A 20777-nucleotide genomic window follows, 5' to 3' on the forward strand; every position below is an offset into this window, starting at 1 on the left:
GACACAAGATTACAAAATTGCCCACAGTCTCTTGGGAAACCTAGAATTGCCAACCATGAATTTCCAATCCAATCATGAATTCAGCTTCAAAAGAGGAAGACAGTTACGGTCCAATTCAGAAAATAGGTTTAAAACTAGTCAGAAGGAGGTGTGTTTCCAAAGGAGTAGCTTTGTAAAGAGAGAGCCCCCTCTCCTTGCCTCTCATCACCCTCTCTATCTTCCACTTTACCAGAGGGGTGATAGAGCGTGAAGAGGGTCGACTGGTAGTCCACTGATTCCATTACTGAACCGGTTTCCCCAGGTCATAGGTTAACTGGATGGGGGCAGAAACAACAAAGACTAGAGGGAACGGCAGAAGAAGGAGGGCAGAAGAAGGTCCCTGTTGGAGGGGAGAGATCTTCAACTGGAATTGACGTACTTCAAATCAAATAAAATGCTTTTTGTTACATGCTTCGTAAAGAACAGGTGTAGACTAAAAGTAAAATGCTCTCTAATGGGCCCTTCCCAACAAGGCAGAGAGAAAAATAATAACCCAGGGAATTAATACACAATGAGTAACGATAACTTGGCTATATACACGGGGTACCAGTACTGAGTCGATGTGTAGGGGTACGAGGTAATTGAGGTAGATATGTACATATACTGTTGGTCGGGGTAAAGTGACTAAGCAACAGGATAGATAATAAACAGTAGCAGCAAAAGCCTATCTGAGTCAAAAGATTTCGTGCAAAAATGGTCCATGCATATAGTCCGTGTAGCTATTTGGTTAACTATTTTAGAAGTCTTGTGGCTTGGGGGTAGAAGCTGTTCAGGGTGCATCGGTGCCACTTGCCGTGTGGTAGCTGAGAGGACAGTCTGTGACTTGGGTGGTTTTGACAGTTTTTAGGGCCTTCCTCTGACACTGCTTGGTACAAAGGTCCTGGATAGCAGGAACCTCAGCCCCCGTGATGTACTGGGCCATACGCAATACTCTCATTAGCAACTTGCAGTCGGATGCCAAGCAATTGCCATACCAAACAGTGATAAAGCCAGCCAATACGCTCTCAATGACGTAGCTGTATAACGTTTTGAGGAACTGAGGGCCCATGGCAAAGATTTCCAGCCTCCTGACGGGGAAGACGTGTTGGGTGTTTGTACCATGTTAATTACTTAGTGATGTGTACACTGAGGAACTTAAAACTCTCGACATGCTCCACTCCATTTCCTGTAATCCACAATCAGCTCCTTGGTCTTACTGACGTTGAGAGAGAGGTTGTTGTTCAGGCACCACAATGCCAGGTAACTGGCCTCCTTCCTATAGGCTGTCTCATCGTCGTCTGCAATCAGGCCTACCATTGTAGTGTCGTCAGCAAACTTAATGATGATTTTGGAGTCTTGCTTGGCCATGCAGTCAAATGTGAACAGGGTGTGTAGGCGGGGACAAAGCATGCACCCCTGAGGGTCCCCAATTTTGAAGGTTAGTGTGGCGGATGTGTTGTTTCCTACCTCCCCCATCTGTGGGCGGCCCTTCAGAAAGGCCAGGATCCAGTTGCAGAGGGAGGTGTTCAGTTTAGTGATGCTTGTAGGGCACTATGGTGTTTAACGCTGAGCTGTAGTCAATGAACAGCATTCTCACATACAGTAGGTGTTCCTCTTGTCCAGCTGGGAGGGGGCAGTGTGGAGTGCCATAGAGATTGTGTGATCTGTGGGTCTGTTGGATCGGTAGACACATTGGAGTGGGTCCAGGGTGTCTGGGATGATGGTGTTGATATGAGCCATAACTTTCAAAGCATTTCATGGCTTCCATTGTCTACCACTACTGTCTACATGGACTTGTCATTAAGGGCCAAAGAAGAGGAGCACTAAGACACAACTGTAGAGCTGGATATAATTTATGTTGTTTTTATTGATGGACTGTGTGTGTATACATTCCTGTGTAATTTTCAGATAAAGCAGCCTCTCAGACTAGCTTTTCATTTGTCTCGTAAAGACAGAGGGAAAACAGTGGTCTATGTGCCTATCCATTCAGCCACAAGAGGACTAGTGAGGTCAAGCGATTAGGTCTGCCTCACAGTTGGCATTTCAATTCATCCCAAAGGTGTTCGATGGGGTTGAGGTCAGAGCTTTGTGCAGGCCAGTCAAGTTCTTCCACACTGATCTCAAAAAACATTTCTGTATGGACCTCGTTTTTGCATGGGGGCATTGTCATTCTGAAACAGGAAAGAACCTTCCCCAACCTGTTGCCACAAAGGTGGAAGCACAGAATCATCTAGAATGTCAATGTATGATGTAGTCTAGCCCGAACCATAAAAAACAGCCCCAGACCATTACTCTTCATCCACCAAACTTTACAGTTGGCACTATTCATTCGGGCAGGTAGTGGTCAGATGGTGAAGCGTGATTCATCACTCCAGAGAACGGGTTTCCACTGCTCCAGAGTCCAATGGGGAAGAGCTTTTACAACACTCCAGCCGATGCTTGGCATTGCACATGGTGATCTCTAGCCTTGTGCACGGCTGCTCGGCCATGGAAATACATTTCATGAAGCTCCCGACAAACAGTTCTTGTGCTGATGTTGCTTCCAGAGGCAGTTTGGAACTCGGTTGTGAGTGTTGCAACTGAGGATAGATGATTTTTACACGCTACGAGCTTCAGCACTCAATGGTCCCGTCCTGTGAGCTTGTGTGCCCTACCACTTTGCGGCTCAGCCGTTGGTGCTCATAGACATCTCCACTTCACAATAACAGCACTTACACTCCACCTGGGCAAGTCTAGCAGGGCAGACATTTGACAAACTAACTTGTTGGAAAGGTGGCATCCTATGATGGTGCCACGTTGGAAGTCACTGAGCTCTTCAGTCTGGCCGTTCTACTGCCAATGTTTGTCTATGGAGATTGCATGGCTGTGTGCTCGATTTGATACACCTGTCAGCAACGGGTGTGGCTGAAATAGCCAAATTCACTCATTTGAAGGGGTGTCCACATACTTTAGTGTATATAGTGTATATTTCTATCGTACTCGGCTTGAATGTGTCTGGAATCCAATGTATTGGTCCCAAAGACAACAGTGCATTTTTAGCTTACAGAAGATAAGGTCAAAGTGTTGGTAAAGAAACCAACCTCTAGCAACACACATCTCACTAGCTGAACATTCATATTTTACCATTCTGCACTGACAAAGATAAAAGCATCTCAGGGTTTAATACTACGATCAAAACAGTCTCATTTGCAACCGTTTGACTTGGCAGTGCAACACACATTTCTAATTGGTTAATGCCAGTGAAAAATATTTACCTGGTCACGCTAGTTTTTGGTTCACAATTAGCATACATTTAAAAAAATATAATGTTATATATTTTTGTTATGTGCAATTGACCTACAATAAACTAACTTTCTGAAAAGGCAAAAAGGCATGGGAATACCCCTGTCTGTCTGAAGAGGCAACAAAGGCACAGGAATACCCCTGTCTGTCTGAAGAGGCAACAAAGGCATGGGAATACCCCTGTCTGTCTGAAGAGGCAACAAAGGCACAGGAATACCCCTGTCTGTCTGAAGAGGCAACAAAGGCATGGAAATACCCCTGTCTGTCTGAAGAGGCAACAAAGGCATGGAAATACCCCTGTCTGTGTGAAGAGGCAACAAAGGCACAGGAATACCCCTGTCTGTCTGAAGAGGCAACAAAGGCATGGAAATACCCCTGTCTGTCTGAAGAGGCAACAAAGGCACAGGAATACCCCTGTCTGTCTGAAGAGGCAACAAAGGCATGGAAATACCCCTGTCTGTGTGAAGAGGCAACAAAGGCATGGAAATACCCCTGTCTGTGTGAAGAGGCAACAAATGCATGGAAATACCCCTGTCTGTGTGAAGAGGCAACAAAGGCATGGGAATACCCCTGTCTGTGTGAAGAGGCAACAAATGCATGGAAATACCCCTGTCTGTGTGAAGAGGCAACAAAGGCATGGAAATACCCCTGTCTGTGTGAAGAGGCAACAAAGGCATGGAAATACCCCTGTCTGTCTGAAGAGGCAACAAAGGCATGGAAATACCCCTGTCTGTCTGAAGAGGCAACAAAGGCATGGAAATACCCCTGTCTGTGTGAAGAGGCAACAAAGGCATGGGAATACCCCTGTCTGTGTGAAGAGGCAACAAAGGCATGGAAATACCCCTGTCTGTGTGAAGAGGCAACAAAGGCATGGAAATACCCCTGTCTGTGTGAAGAGGCAACAAAGGCATTGAAATACCCCTGTCTGTCTGAAGAGGCAACAAAGGCATGGAAATACTCCTGTCTGTCTGAAGAGGCAACAAAGGCATGGGAATACCCCTGTCTGTCTGAAGAGGCAACAAAGGCATGGGAATACCACTGTCTGTGTGAAGAGGCAACAAAGGCATGGAAATACCCCTGTCTGTGTGAAGAGGCAACAAAGGCATGGAAATACCCCTGTCTGTGTGAAGAGGCAACAAAGGCATGGAAATACCCCTGTCTGTGTGAAGAGGCAACAAAGGCATGGGAATACCCCTGTCTGTCTGAAGAGGCAACAAAGGCATGGGAATACCCCTGTCTGTGTGAAGAGGCAACAAAGGCATGGAAATACCCCTGTCTGTGTGAAGAGGCAACAAAGGCATGGAAATACTCCTTTCTGTGTGAAGAGGCAACAAAGGCATGGGAATACCCCTGTCTGTGTGAAGAGGCAACAAAGGCATGGGAATACCCCTGTCTGTGTGAAGAGGCAACAAAGGCATGGGAATACCCCTGTCTGTCTGAAGAGGCAACAAAGGCACAGGAATACCCCTGTCTGTCTGAAGAGGCAACAAAGGCATGGGAATACCCCTGTCTGTCTGAACCGGCAACAAAGGCATGGAAATACCCCTGTCTGTCTGAAGAGGCAACAAAGGCATGGAAATACCCCTGTCTGTCTGAAGAGGCAACAAAGGCATGGAAATACCCCTGTCTGTCTGAAGAGGCAACAAAGGCATGGAAATACCCCTGTCTGTCTGAAGAGGCAACAAAGGCATGGAAATACCCCTGTCTGTCTGAAGAGGCACCAAAGGCATGGAAATACCCCTGTCTGTCTGAACAGGCAACAAAGGCATGGGAATACCCCTGTCTGTCTGAAGAGGCAACAAAGGCATGGGAATGCCCCTGTCTGTCTGAAGAGGCAACAAAGGCATGGAAATACCAATGTCTGTCTGAAGAGGCAACAAAGGCATGGGAATACCCCTGTCTGTCTGAAGAGGCAACAAAGGCATGGGAATACCCCTGTCTATGTGAAGAGGTAACAAAGGCATGGGAATACCCCTGTCTGTGTGAAGAGGCAACAAAGGCATGGAAATACTCCTGTCTGTGTGAAGAGGCAACAAAGGCATGGAAATACTCCTGTCTGTGTGAAGAGGCAACAAAGGCATGGAAATTCCCTTGTCTGTGTGAAGAGGCAACAAAGGCATGGAAATTCCCTTGTCTGTGTGAAGAGGCAACAAAGGCATGGGAATACCCATGTCTGTCTGAAGAGGCAACAAAGGCATGGAAATACCCCTGTCTGTGTGAAGAGGCAACAAAGGCATGGGAATACCCCTGTCTGTCTGAAGAGGCAACAAAGGCATGGAAATACCCCTGTCTGTGTGAAGAGGCAACAAAGGCATGGGAATACCCCTGTCTGTGTGAAGAGGCAACAAAGGCATGGGAATACCCATGTCTGTCTGAAGAGGCAACAAAGGTATGGAAATACTTCTGTCTGTCTGAAGATGCAACAAAGGCACAGGAATACCCCTGTCTGTCTGAAGAGGCAACAAAGGCATGGAAATACCCCTGTCTGTCTGAACAGGCAACAAAGGCATGGAAATACCCATGTCTGTCTGAAGAGGCAACAAAGGTATGGAAATACTTCTGTCTGTCTGAAGATGCAACAAAGGCATGGAAATACCCCTGTCTGTCTGAACAGGCAACAAAGGCATGGGAATACCCCTGTCTGTCTGAAGAGGCAACAAAGGAATGGGAATGCCCCTGTCTGTCTGAAGAGGCAACAAAGGCATGGAAATACCCATGTCTGTCTGAACAGGCAACAAAGGCATGGGAATACCCCTGTCTGTCTGAAGAGGCAACAAAGGAATGGGAATGCCCCTGTCTGTCTGAAGAGGCAACAAAGGCATGGAAATACCCATGTCTGTCTGAAGAGGCAACAAAGGCATGGGAATACCCCTGTCTGTGTGAAGAGGCAACAAAGGCATGGGAATACCCCTGTCTGTCTGAAGAGGCAACAAAGGCATGGAAATTCCCTTGTCTGTGTGAAGAGGCAACAAAGGCATGGAAATTCCCTTGTCTGTGTGAAGAGGCAACAAAGGCATGGGAATACCCATGTCTGTCTGAAGAGGCAACAAAGGCATGGAAATACCCCTGTCTGTGTGAAGAGGCAACAAAGGCATGGAAATACCCCTGTCTGTGTGAAGAGGCAACAAAGGCATGGGAATACCCCTGTCTGTGTGAAGAGGCAACAAAGGCATGGGAATACCCATGTCTGTCTGAAGAGGCAACAAAGATATGGAAATACTCCTGTCTGTGTGAAGAGGCAACAAAGACATGGAAATACCCCTGTCTGTCTGAACAGGCAACAAAGGCATGGGAATACCCCTGTCTGTCTGAAGAGGCAACAAAGGCATGGGAATGCCCCTGTCTGTCTGAAGAGGCAACAAAGGCATGGAAATACCCCTGTCTGTCTGAAGAGGCAACAAAGGCATGGGAATAACCCTGTCTGTCTGAAGAGGCAACAAAGGCATGGGAATACCCCTGTCTGTCTGAAGAGGCAACAAAGGCATGGGAATACCCCTGTCTGTGTGAAGAGGCAACAAAGGCATGGAAATACTCCTGTCTGTGTGAAGAGGCAACAAAGGCATGGGAATACTCCTGTCTGTGTGAAGAGGCAACAAAGGCATGGAAATTCCCTTGTCTGTGTGAAGAGGCAACAAAGGCATGGTAATTCCCCTGTCTGTGTGAAGAGGCAACAAAGGCATGGGAATACCCCTGTCTGTGTGAAGAGGCAACAAAGCCATGGGAATACCCATGTCTGTCTGAAGAGGCAACAAAGGTATGGAAATACTCCTGTCTGTGTGAAGAGGCAACAAAGGCATGGGAATTCCCCTGTCTGTCTGAAGAGGCAACAAAGGCACGGAAATACCCCTGTCTGTGTGAAGAGGCAACAAAGGCATGGGAATACCCCTGTCTGTCTGAAGAGGCAACAAAGGCATGGGAATACCCCTGTCTGTGTGAAGAGGCAACAAAGGCATGGGAATACCCCTGTCTGTCTGAAGAGGCAACAAAGGCATGGGAATACCCCTGTCTGTGTGAAGAGGCAACAAAGGCATGGAAATACTCCTGTCTGTGTGAAGAGGCAACAAAGGCATGGGAATACTCCTGTCTGTGTGAAGAGGCAACAAAGGCATGGAAATTCCCTTGTCTGTGTGAAGAGGCAACAAAGGCATGGAAATTCCCCTGTCTGTGTGAAGAGGCAACAAAGGCATGGGAATACCCCTGTCTGTGTGAAGAGGCAACAAAGCCATGGGAATACCCATGTCTGTCTGAAGAGGCAACAAAGGTATGGAAATACTCCTGTCTGTGTGAAGAGGCAACAAAGGCATGGGAATTCCCCTGTCTGTCTGAAGAGGCAACAAAGGCACGGAAATACCCCTGTCTGTGTGAAGAGGCAACAAAGGCATGGGAATACCCCTGTCTGTCTGAAGAGGCAACAAAGGCATGGGAATACCCCTGTCTGTGTGAAGAGGCAACAAAGGCATGGGAATACCCCTGTCTGTGTGAAGAGGCAACAAAGGCATGGGAATACCCCTGTCTGTCTGAAGAGGCAACAAAGGCATGGAAATTCCCTTGTCTGTGTGAAGAGGCAACAAAGGCATGGAAATTCCCTTGTCTGTGTGAAGAGGCAACAAAGGCATGGGAATACCCATGTCTGTCTGAAGAGGCAACAAAGGCATGGAAATACCCCTGTCTGTGTGAAGAGGCAACAAAGGCATGGAAATACCCCTGTCTGTGTGAAGAGGCAACAAAGGCATGGGAATACCCCTGTCTGTGTGAAGAGGCAAAAAAGGCATGGGAATACCCATGTCTGTCTGAAGAGGCAACAAAGGCATGGGAATGCCCCTGTCTGTCTGAAGAGGCAACAAAGGCATGGAAATACCCATGTCTGTCTGAACAGGCAACAAAGGCATGGAAATACCCCTGTCTGTCTGAAGAGGCAACAAAGGCATGGAAATACCCCTGTCTGTCTGAACAGGCAACAAAGGCATGGGAATACCCCTGTCTGTCTGAAGAGGCAACAAAGGCATGGGAATGCCCCTGTCTGTCTGAAGAGGCAACAAAGGCATGGAAATACCCCTGTCTGTCTGAAGAGGCAACAAAGGCATGGGAATACCCCTGTCTGTCTGAAGAGGCAACAAAGGCATGGGAATACCCCTGTCTGTCTGAAGAGGCAACAAAGGCATGGGAATACCCCTGTCTGTGTGAAGAGGCAACAAAGGCATGGAAATACTCCTGTCTGTGTGAAGAGGCAACAAAGGCATGGGAATACTCCTGTCTGTGTGAAGAGGCAACAAAGGCATGGAAATTCCCTTGTCTGTCTGAAGAGGCAACAAAGGTATGGAAATACTCCTGTCTGTCTGAAGAGGCAACAAAGGCATGGGAATACCCCTGTCTGTGTGAAGAGGCAACAAAGGCATGGAAATACCCCTGTCTGTCTGAAGAGGCAACAAAGGCATGGAAATACCCCTGTCTGTCTGAACAGGCAACAAAGGCATGGGAATACCCCTGTCTGTCTGAAGAGGCAACAAAGGCATGGGAATGCCCCTGTCTGTCTGAAGAGGCAACAAAGGCATGGAAATACCCTGTCTGTCTGAAGAGGCAACAAAGGCATGGGAATACCCCTGTCTGTCTGAAGAGGCAACAAAGGCATGGGAATACCCCTGTCTGTCTGAAGAGGCAACAAAGGCATGGGAATACCCCTGTCTGTGTGAAGAGGCAACAAAGGCATGGAAATACTCCTGTCTGTGTGAAGAGGCAACAAAGGCATGGGAATACTCCTGTCTGTGTGAAGAGGCAACAAAGGCATGGAAATTCCCTTGTCTGTCTGAAGAGGCAACAAAGGTATGGAAATACTCCTGTCTGTCTGAAGAGGCAACAAAGGCATGGGAATACCCCTGTCTGTGTGAAGAGGCAACAAAGGCATGGAAATTCCCTTGTCTGTGTGAAGAGGCAACAAAGGCATGGAAATTCCCTTGTCTGTGTGAAGAGGCAACAAAGGCATGGGAATACCCATGTCTGTCTGAAGAGGCAACAAAGGCATGGAAATACCCCTGTCTGTGTGAAGAGGCAACAAAGGCATGGGAATACCCATGTCTGTCTGAAGAGGCAACAAAGGCATGGAAATACCCCTGTCTGTGTGAAGAGGCAACAAAGGCATGGAAATACCCCTGTCTGTGTGAAGAGGCAACAAAGGCATGGGAATGCCCTTCTGTCTGAAGAGGCAACAAAGGCATGGAAATACCCCTGTCTGTCTGAAGAGGCAACAAAGGCATGGAAATACTCCTGTCTGTCTGAAGAGGCAACAAAGGCATGGAAATACCCCTGTCTGTCTGAAGAGGCAACAAAGGCATGGGAATACCCCTGTCTGTGTGAAGAGGCAACAAAGGCACAGGAATACCCCTGTCTGTCTGAAGAGGCAACAAAGGCATGGGAATACCCCTGTCTGTGTGAAGAGGCAACAAAGGCATGGGAATACCCCTGTCTGTCTGAAGAGGCAACAAAGGCATGGAAATACCCCTGTCTGTCTGAAGAGGCAACAAAGGCATGGAAATACCCCTGTCTGTCTGAAGAGGCAACAAAGGCATGGAAATACCCCTGTCTGTCTGAAGAGGCAACAAAGGCATGGAAATACCCCTGTCTGTCTGAACAGGCAACAAAGGCATGGAAATACCCCTGTCTGTCTGAACAGGCAACAAAGGCATGGAAATACCCCTGTCTGTCTGAAGAGGCAACAAAGGCACAGGAATACCCCTGTCTGTGTGAAGAGGCAACAAAGGCATGGAAATACCCCTGTCTGTGTGAAGAGGCAACAAAGGCATGGGAATACCCCTGTCTGTGTGAAGAGGCAACAAAGGCATGGGAATGCCCTTCTGTCTGAAGAGGCAACAAAGGCATGGGAATACCCCTGTCTGTCTGAAGAGGCAACAAAGGCATGGAAATACCCCTGTCTGTCTGAAGAGGCAACAAAGGCATGGAAATACCCCTGTCTGTCTGAAGAGGCAACAAAGGCATGGAAATACCCCTGTCTGTCTGAAGAGGCAACAAAGGCATGGAAATACCCCTGTCTGTCTGAAGAGGCAACAAAGGCATGGAAATACCCCTGTCTGTCTGAAGAGGCAACAAAGGCATGGAAATACCCCTGTCTGTCTGAAGAGGCAACAAAGGCATGGGAATGCCCCTGTCTGTGTGAAGGGGCAACAAAGGCACAGGAATACCCCTGTCTGTGTGAAGGGGCAACAAAGGCACATGAATACCCCTGTCTGTGTGAAGAGGCAACAAAGGCATGGGAATACCCCTGTCTGTGTGAAGGGGCAAAAAAAGGCATGGAAATACCCCTGTCTGTCTGAAGAGGCAACAAAGGCATGGGAATACCCCTGTCTGTGTGAAGAGGCAACAAAGGCATGGAAATACCCCTGTCTGTGTGAAGAGGCAACAAAGGCATGGGAATGCCCCTGTCTGTGTGAAGATGCAACAAAGGCACAGGAATACCCCTGTCTGTGTGAAGGGGCAACAAAGGCACAGGAATACCCCTGTCTGTGTGAAGAGGCAACAAAGGCATGGGAATACCCCTGTCTGTGTGAAGAGGCAACAAAGGCACAGGAATACCCCTGTCTGTGTGAAGGGGCAACAAAGGCACAGGAATACCCCTGTCTGTGTGAAGAGGCAACAAAGGCATGGAAATACCCCTGTCTGTGTGAAGAGGCAACAAAGGCATGGGAATACCCCTGTCTGTGTGAAGAGGCAACAAAGGCATGGGAATACCCATGTCTGTGTGAAGAGGCAACAAAGGCATGGGAATACCCCTGTCTGTGTGAAGAGGCAACAAAGGCATGGGAATACCCCTGTCTGTGTGAAGAGGCAACAAATGCATGGGAATACCCATGTCTGTGTGAAGAGGCAACAAAGGCATGGGAATACTCCTGTCTTTGTGAAGGGGCAACAAAGGCACAGGAATACCCCTGTCTGTGTGAAGAGGCAACAAATGCATTGAAATACTCCTGTCTGTGTGAAGAGGCAACAAAGGCATGGGAATACTCCTGTCTGTGTGAAGGGGCAACAAAGGCACAGGAATACCCCTGTCTGTGTGAAGAGGCAACAAAGGCATGGAAATACCCCTGTCTGTGTGAAGAGGCAACAAAGGCATGGGAATACCCCTGTCTGTGTGAAGAGGCAACAAAGGCATGGGAATACCCATGTCTGTGTGAAGAGGCAACAAATGCATGGGAATACCCCTGTCTGTGTGAAGGGGCAACAAAGGCACAGAAATACCCCTGTCTGTGTGAAGGGGCAACAAAGGCACAGGAATACCCCTGTCTGTGTGAAGAGGCAACAAATGCATGGAAATACTCCTGTCTGTGTGAAGGGGCAACAAAGGCACAGGAATACCCCTGTCTGTGTGAAGAGGCAACAAAGGCATGGAAATACCCCTGTCTGTCTGAAGGGGCAACAAAGGCATGGAAATACCCCTGTCTGTCTGAAGGGGCAACAAAGGCATGGAAATACTCCTGTCTGTGTGAAGAGGCAACAAAGGCATGGAAATACTCCTGTCTGTCTGAAGGGGCAACAAAGGCATGGGAATACCCCTGTCTGTGTGAAGAGGCAACAAAGGCATGGAAATACCCCTGTCTGTGTGAAGAGGCAACAAAGGCATGGAAATACCCCTGTCTGTCTGAAGGGGCAACAAAGGCATGGAAATACCCCTGTCTGTCTGAAGGGGCAACAAAGGCATGGGAATACCCCTGTCTGTCTGAAGGGGCAACAAAGGCATGGAAATACCCCTGTCTGTGTGAAGAGGCAACAAAGGCATGGGAATACTCCTGTCTGTGTGAAGAGGCAACAAAGGCATGGAAATACCCCTGTCTGTCTGAAGGGGCAACAAAGGCACAGGAATACCAGTCTGTGTGTGTCAGGACTAAAGGGGAGATTTTGGAAACATTTCAGGCCAGTCAATCATCCATGTCAGTGCAATAATGCTATTTTTAATCTACGCTATATAATTGGGGGGAGAACAGATGGGTTCCCGAAGCTGTTCTTTCGTTATGTCGATTATGCATCACATGCTCTGTACACACATAGACTATAAGACCTACAGCGGTAGAAGTGGGATAGACGTTCCAAGTTATGATTTCTACCAATAAATGCTAAGGCAAGAATGGGTATGCAAACCAGGTAATTAAAAATGTAAAAGTCTTGGTTGAATACTTGTGCACAATTCAGTCATCATGTAATGGGAACAAATAGCCTACCATCCTCTAGGCTCTTTGGTCCTTGAAAAGTCATTGAAGTTATGGTAGGCAATTTAGAAGTTCTATTGCTCCAATATAATTATTCCATGATTTAATTTCTGTTCAGTTTCATTTGTTTTCCACTTTTTCAACTGAAGAGTGTTGCGCTAGTCTGTTGCACCTGTTGCTATATAAAACCATGTGCGGTTATGATGAGTAAGACAACATAAAATGTTGGCTTCTACTTGGTTTTCATTACAAAGCTTTCCATTATTAAGAAGGAAACACTGTTTTTGGTCACTTTCTCGTTTTAACCCTTGTGTGGTGTTCGGGTCTGTGGGACCCATTTTCAATGTTAACTAAAAGAAAAATTATACAATTAATAACGTTTTTTCAACCTGATGCTCATTGGCCTTGTAAAATATAATATTTTCATTGAGTACACACTGTGCACCCCTTACACGTTTATATTTCATATGTGGTGTTTGTTCGGGTCCACTGGACCCGTGGGTAATAAAAGTGTGGAAAAGTGTGTAGGTGAAAACAAGCAAAAATGAAACAAAAAGGTTTGCTGTGTGCCTTCACTCTGTCTTCCTCCTCCCTGAGCCTGCAGTTTCAACATAGCATCAATAACCTGCCTGTCTCACACTTTTCTCTCACTCTTTACCCTTTGTAGTGTGTAAAACTACACAATGTCTTGCGGGACCCTGCACAATGTTATTACAATACATTATTTCGATACATTGATACAAATGCTGTATTTTCCCACACTCTACCCCAGCCAGGTGCAAACTGGGGGAAGGACACAACAAATAAATAGCTTTGCATGTGAGGCTTCTTACCACAATCAATCAGTATGGCAAAAAATAATATCTGCTCAGACAGCCTTATAAATAATTTTTGTAGAGAGAGAATCTAGTGTGGAAGGAATGTCTTCCACTTTGGAAGATGAAGAATTTACAAAATACGAGGATCATGTCTCTGTCAATTCAGAGTCTGACAGTGAGTTTGAAGAAGAGGATGAGATTGACCTTCAGCCAGCCCCAGGACCAGCCTGTCAGCTGCCGGCTCACCAGGACCAGCCCGTCAGCAACCAACTCATCAGCGGCCTGCAGGAGGTGAAATATGGATGCAATTTTTTTTTTTTGAATGGACTTCTTGCCCATGGAATGAGCCTCCCTGCATGGCTGCCAATGTGATAAGGATGCAATCAGGTCGACGCGGTTGGCGGTTACTCATGTGCAGGACACAAAGTCTCTTTTGAACTGTTCATCCCAGACACTATCCAGAAAATCATTTTGGACTGACTGCACTAATTTGGAGGATAAGGCGTGTTTTTGGGGAGAGATGGAAGGAAATTGACCAAACTCATATTTTTTTCAAATTCTGCCCATCTAGAGGATTTTGCAGAAAAGAAAACATGACACTTAGATATCTATGATAAATATATATTTTGAACTATCTCTTTTCTTTACAGTAAATATATCTAAATGAATGTAAGAGCACAAGGGAATGCTAATTTAAAAGATGGCTAGTCATTATTTCCCTGGTTCTGTACGGAAGGCAGGCACATTATGGGACACAGGCCACATCATTATAGATCAAATGTTTATAACAGTGTCACGTTCTGACCTTAGTTCTGTTATTATATATTTGTTTTAGTATGGTCAGGGCGTGAGTTGGGATTGGTCGTCTATGTTCATTTTTCTCAAATTTGGGATTTCTGTGTTCGGCCTAGTATGGTTCTCAATCAGAGGCAGCTGTCAATCGTTGTCCCTGATTAAGAACCATATTTAGGTAGCCTGTTTTCCATTGTGTTTTGTGGGTGGTTATTTTCTGTTTAGTGTTGTGTTGCACCTTACAGGACTGTTCGTTGGTTGTTTATTGTTTTGTTTTCAGTGTTCATTAAAATATTTAAAATATGAACACTTACCACGCTGCACCTTGGTCCTCCTCTCCTTCCCCAGATGACAAGCGTTACAAACAGATGCTACCAAATCATGTGCTACAACCACCATCTAAAAAGGTGGGAAACGTTAGTGTAGAACCCTGCATCTTGTTGTTCCTCACACATAGCCCAGCTCCATCAGTAATAGATTCCTACCTTCTCTGCACTACAAAGCCCTGTCAAGCCTAAGGGTCTGGAATCTGACTGTTGGCAGTACACTCCATCTGTGTGTGTGTTTTTTTTTTTTTTTTACCTTTATTTAACTAGGCAAGTCAGTTAGGAACAAATTCATATTTTCAATGACGGCCTAGGAACAGTGGATAACTGCATGTTCAGGGGCAGAATGGTCCAACGCTCTAACCACTAGGCTACCCTGCCAGCCCCTACCCTGCCGTGTTTAAAGGGTCTAGCCGAGGCTTTTATTCCTCTGCATGAGTCTGTCTGCATGTCAAATGGCACCCTATTCCATACGAAGTGAACAACTTTTGACCAGGACCCATAGGACTCTGGTCAAAAGTAATGCACTATACATGGAAAAGGGTGCCATTTGGGATGCAGATTCGGTCTCCTGTGGCATTTCCGTGCCTATCCTCTCTTCTGAACAATCTGACCAAACCCTCACATCAATGGGTTGAGACAGACATCACTGCTGAATAGTTCTAGTGTTGCAGTGGAACAGAGGCTGTGGGGCTGTGGTATGGCGTGCTCTCAACAGATTAGAGATTGAGAAGCGTGACCTCAGCATTGTACAGTCATATCAGTTCTAATCGTCTATGTACTACAGCTTCTACTGCTGAATGGAAAAGGTTGGGGGAACAAACAAGAATCCTGGGAAAAATGATTGCTGAAATATGTTCATGTCAATACTGCCTGGAACTAAAGGTGATTATGTGTCACATGCATTCTCAAGACATACAGCACATTGAATCATCTGTCTCTTATGTCCATCCAGCTGACTGATTTTCCCATTGGTTCAATGTCATCACTGGACCAGATGATGAGTGTCTCAAGGCCCCTCTGTCAGTGGAGTGGGTCACTGGAGCTGTGTTACGTGTCCCAAATGACACATTTTCCCTATATAGTGCACTACTTATACATCCATATGCCCCCTGTTCAAAAGAAGTGCACTACAGGGAATAGGGCGCTATTTGCGACTCAGACAGTGTTGTGAGTCATACGGATGATGCTGACCTGATTGTATCAGAGAGGTTCCTGGGTCGAGCCTGGGTCAGAGGCATCATGGGAGAATCCGTGGAAAGATGCCAGACAATACCCTCTCTATCACGGCCTAGTTGGCATTGGGAAGGAGCTAACTGTAGTCTGTAGTTTTAACGGCAGTTTGAATGTGCAGCATATCTATGTTTGGATTCAGGTCATATATTGAAATATATTTTGTAAATATTTGGCTTTGGAAAGGGGCTAATTTATTATTATTAATAATGTATTTTAGCAGCATGTCTTTTAACAGCATGTCTTTTAACAGCATGTCTTTTAGCAGCATGTCTTTTAACAGCATGTCTTTAAACAACATGTCTTTTAACAGCATGTCTTTTAACAGCATTTGTTTTAGCAGCATGTCTTTTAACAGCATATCTTTTCGCAGCATGTCTTTTAGCAGCATGTCTTTTAGCAGCATGTCTTTTATCAGCATGTATTTTAGCAGCATGTCTTTTAGCAGCATGTCTTTTAGCAGCATGTCTTTTAACAGCATGTCTTTTAACAGCATGTCTTTTAACATCATGTCTTTTAGCAGCATGTCTTTTAACATCATGTCTTTTAGCAGCATGTCTTTTAACAGCATGTATTTTAGCAGCATGTATTTTAGCAGCATGTCTTTTAGCAGCATGTCTTTTAACAGCATGTCTTTTAACAGCATGTCTTTTAACATCATGTCTTTTAGCAGCATGTCTTTTAACATCATGTCTTTTAGCAGCATGTCTTTTAACTTCTTTGATATAGGGGGCGCTCTTTTAATTTTTGGATAAAAACGTTCCCGTTTTTATTTTGTCACGAAAAGATGCTCGACTATGCATATAATTGACAGCTTTGGAAAGAAAACACTCTGACGTTTCCAAAACTGCAAAGATATTGTGCGTGAGTGCCACAGAATTAATGCTACAGGCGAAACCAAGATGAAATTTCATACAGGAAATGCCCCAGATTTTGAATGCGCTGTGTTCCAGTGTCTCCTTATATGGCTGTGAATGCGCCAGGAATGAGCCTACACTTTCTGTCGTTTCCCAAGGTGTCTGCAGCATTGTGACGTATTTGTAGGCATATCATTGGAAGATTGACCATAAGAGACTACATTTACCAGGTGTACACTTGATGTCTTCCGTCGAAATTATTGCACAATCTCCAGCTGCGTCCACTTTTCCATTTGGTTCAGAAGAGAAAGGCAACTACCACGAATGATTTATCATCGACAGATATGTGAAAAACACCTTGACAATTGATTCTAAACAATGTTTGCCATGTTTCTGTCGATATTATGAAGATAATTTTGAAAAAAGTTTGGCGTCGTAATGACCTAATTTTCGGGGGTTTTTCTTAGCCAAACGTGATGAACAAAACGGAGCGATTTCTCCTACACAAATAATCTTTTTGGAAAAACTGAACATTTGCTATCTAACTGAGAGCCTCCTCATTGAAAACATCCGAAGTTCTTCAAAGGTAAATTATTTTATTTGAATGCTTTTCTTGTTTTTGTGAAAATGCTAGGCTTAATGCTATGCTAGCTATCAATACTCTTACACAAATGCTTGTGTAGCTATGGTTGAAAAGCATATTTTGAAAATCTGAGATGACAGTGTTGTTAACAAAAGGCTAAGCTTGTGAGCCAATATATTTATTTCATTTCATTTGCGATTTTCATGAATAGTTAACGGTGCGTTATGCTAATGAGCTTGAGGCTATGATTACGCTCCCAGATACGGGATAGCTCGACGCTAGAGTTTAACAGCATGTATTTTAGCAGCATGTCTTTTAGCAGCATGTTTTTTAACAGCATGTCTTTTTGCATCATGTCTTTTAGCAGCATGTCTTTTAGCAGCATGTCTTTTAGCAGCATGTCTTTTAACAGCATGTCTTTTAGCAGCATGTGTTTTAGCAGCATGTCTTTTAACAGCATGTCTTTTAACAGCATGTCTTTTAACAGCATGTATTTTAGCAGCATGTCTTTTAACAGCATGTCTTTTAGCAGCATGTATTTTAGCAGCATGTCTTTTAGCAGCATGTCTTTTAGCAGCATGTCTTTTAACAGCATGTCTTTTAACAGCATGTTTTTTAATAGCATGTTTTTAAGCAGCATGTATTTTAATAGCATGTTTTTGAACAGCATGTCTTTTAATAGCATGTTTTTGAACAGCATGCCTTTTAATAGCATGTCTAGCTTTTGGTTTTGCTCAAAGATAATTTGATTAATGATAACAGCATGTCTTTTAGCAGCTTGTCTTTTAGCAACATGGCTTTTAGCAACATGTCATTTAACAGCATGTCTTTTAGCAGCATGTCTTTTAACAGCATGTCTTTTAACAGCATGACTTTTAGCATCATGTCTTTTAGCAGCATGTATTTTAACAGCATGTCTTTTAGCAGCATGTCTTTTAGCAACATGTCTTTTAACAGCATGTCTTTTAACAGCATGTCTTTTAGCAGCATGTCTTTTAGCAGCATGTCTTTTAGCAGCATGTATTTTAACAGCATGTGTTTTAACATCATGTCTTTTAGCAGCATGTCTTTTAGCAGCATGTCTTTTAGCAGCATGTCTTTTAGCAGCATGTCTTTTAATAGCATGTTTTTTAGCAGCATGTCTTTTAATAGCAAGTTTTTGAACAGCATGTCATTTAGCAGCATGTGTTTTAATAGCATGTTTTTGAACAGCATGTCTTTTAGCAGCCAGTCTTTTAGCAGCATGTCTTTTAACAGCATGTTTTTGAGCAGCATGTCTTTTAGCAGCATGTTTTTTAACAGCATGTCTTTTTGCATCATGTCTTTTAGCAGCATGTCTTTTAGCAGCATGTCTTTTAGCAGCATGTCTTTTAACAGCATGTCTTTTAGCAGCATGTGTTTTAGCAGCATGTCTTTTAACAGCATGTCTTTTAGCAGCATGTCTTTTAGCAACATGTCTTTTAGCAGCATGTCTTTTAACAGCATGGCTTTTAGTAGCATGTCTTTTAACAGCATGTCTTTTAGCAGCATGTCTTTTAACAGCATGTCTTTTAGCAGCATGTATTTTAGCAGCATGTCTTTTAGCAGCATGTCTTTTAGCAGCATGTCTTTTAACAGCATGTCTTTTAGCAGCATGTATTTTAATAGCATGTTTTTGAACAGCATGTCTTTTAATAGCATGTTTTTGAACAGCATGCCTTTTAATAGCATGTCTAGCTTTTGGTTTTGCTCAAAGATAATTTGATTAATGATAACAGCATGTCTTTTAGCAGCTTGTCTTTTAGCAACATGGCTTTTAGCAACATGTCATTTAACAGCATGTCTTTTAGCAGCATGTCTTTTAACAGCATGTCTTTTAACAGCATGACTTTTAGCATCATGTCTTTTAGCAGCATGTATTTTAACAGCATGTCTTTTAGCAGCATGTCTTTTAGCAACATGTCTTTTAACAGCATGTCTTTTAACAGCATGTCTTTTAGCAGCATGTCTTTTAGCAGCATGTCTTTTAGCAGCATGTATTTTAACAGCATGTGTTTTAACATCATGTCTTTTAGCAGCATGTCTTTTAGCAGCATGTCTTTTAGCAGCATGTCTTTTAGCAGCATGTCTTTTAATAGCATGTTTTTTAGCAGCATGTCTTTTAATAGCAAGTTTTTGAACAGCATGTCATTTAGCAGCATGTGTTTTAATAGCATGTTTTTGAACAGCATGTCTTTTAGCAGCCAGTCTTTTAGCAGCATGTCTTTTAAGAGACGAGAGACGCTCAAGTGTTTTAGTACTATATCTCTTGACACAATGATGAAAATAATCATGGCCTCTAAACCTTCAAGCTGCTTACTGGACCCTATTCCAACTAAACTACTGAAAGAGCTGCTTCCTGTGCTTGGCCCTCCTATGTTGAACATAATAAACGGCTCTCTATCCACCGGATGTGTACCAAACTCACTAAAAGTGGCAGTAATAAAGCCTCTCTTGAAAAAGCCAAACCTTGACCCAGAAAATATAAAAAACTATCGGCCTATATCGAATCTTCCATTCCTCTCAAAAATCTTAGAAAAGGCTGTTGCTCAGCAACTCACTGCCTTCCTGAAGACAAACAATGTATATGAAATGCTTCAGTCTGGTTTTAGACCCCATCATAGCACTGAGACGGCACTTGTGAAGGTGGTAAATGACATTTTAATGGCATCGGACCGAGGCTCTGCATCTGTCCTCGTGCTCCTAGACCTTAGTGCTGCTTTTGATACCATCGATCACCACATTCTTTTGGAGAGATTGGAAACCCAAATTGGTCTACACGGTCAAGTTCTGGCCTGGTTTAGATCTTATCTGTCGGAAAGATATCAGTTTGTCTCTGTGGATGGTTTGTCCTCTGACAAATCAACTGTAAATTTCGGTGTTCCTCAAGGTTCCGTTTTAGGACCGCTGTTGTTTTCACTATATATTTTACCTCTTGGGGATGTTATTCGAAAACATAATGTTAACTTTCACTGCTATGCGGATGATACACAGCTGTACATTTCAATGAAACATGGTGAAGCCCCAAAATTGCCCTCGCTAGAAGCATGTGTTTCAGACATAAGGAAGTGGATGGCAGCAAACTTTCTACTTTTAAACTCGGATAAAACAGAGATGCTTGTTCTAGGTCCCAAGAAACAAAGAGATCTTCTGTTGAATCTGACAATTAATCTTAATGGTTGTACAGTCATCTCAAATAAAACTGTGAAGGACCTCGGCGTTACTCTGGACCCTGATCTCTCTTTTGAAGAACATATCAAGACCATTTCAAGGACAGCTTTTTTCCATCTACGTAACATTGCAAAAATCAGAAACTTTCTGTCCAAAAATGATGCAGAAAAATTAATCCATGCTTTTGTCACTTCTAGGTTAGACTACTGCAATGCTCTACTTTCCGGCTACCCGGATAAAGCACTAAATAAACTTCAGTTAGTGCTAAATACGGCTGCTAGAATCCTGACTAGAACCAAAAAATTTGATCATATTACTCCAGTGCTAGCCTCCCTACACTGGCTTCCTGTCAAAGCAAGGGCTGATTTCAAGGTTTTACTGCTAACCTACAAAGCATTGCATGGGCTTGCTCCTACCTATCTCTCTGATTTGGTCCTGCCGTACATACCTACACGTACGCTACGGTC

General features: G+C 44.4%; 1 protein-coding gene across 1 annotated transcript in view; it reads right to left on the minus strand.

Moving 5' to 3' along the window:
- The window catches only part of LOC135547567 (receptor tyrosine-protein kinase erbB-4-like), a 638243-nt gene that overhangs the window by 377680 nt on the left and 239786 nt on the right, over nucleotides 1-20777 (minus strand). The window lies entirely within an intron of this gene.

The sequence above is a fragment of the Oncorhynchus masou genome, chromosome 10 (assembly GCF_036934945.1).
Source record: "Oncorhynchus masou masou isolate Uvic2021 chromosome 10, UVic_Omas_1.1, whole genome shotgun sequence".
In the NCBI taxonomy this organism is placed as follows: Eukaryota; Metazoa; Chordata; class Actinopteri; order Salmoniformes; family Salmonidae; genus Oncorhynchus; species Oncorhynchus masou.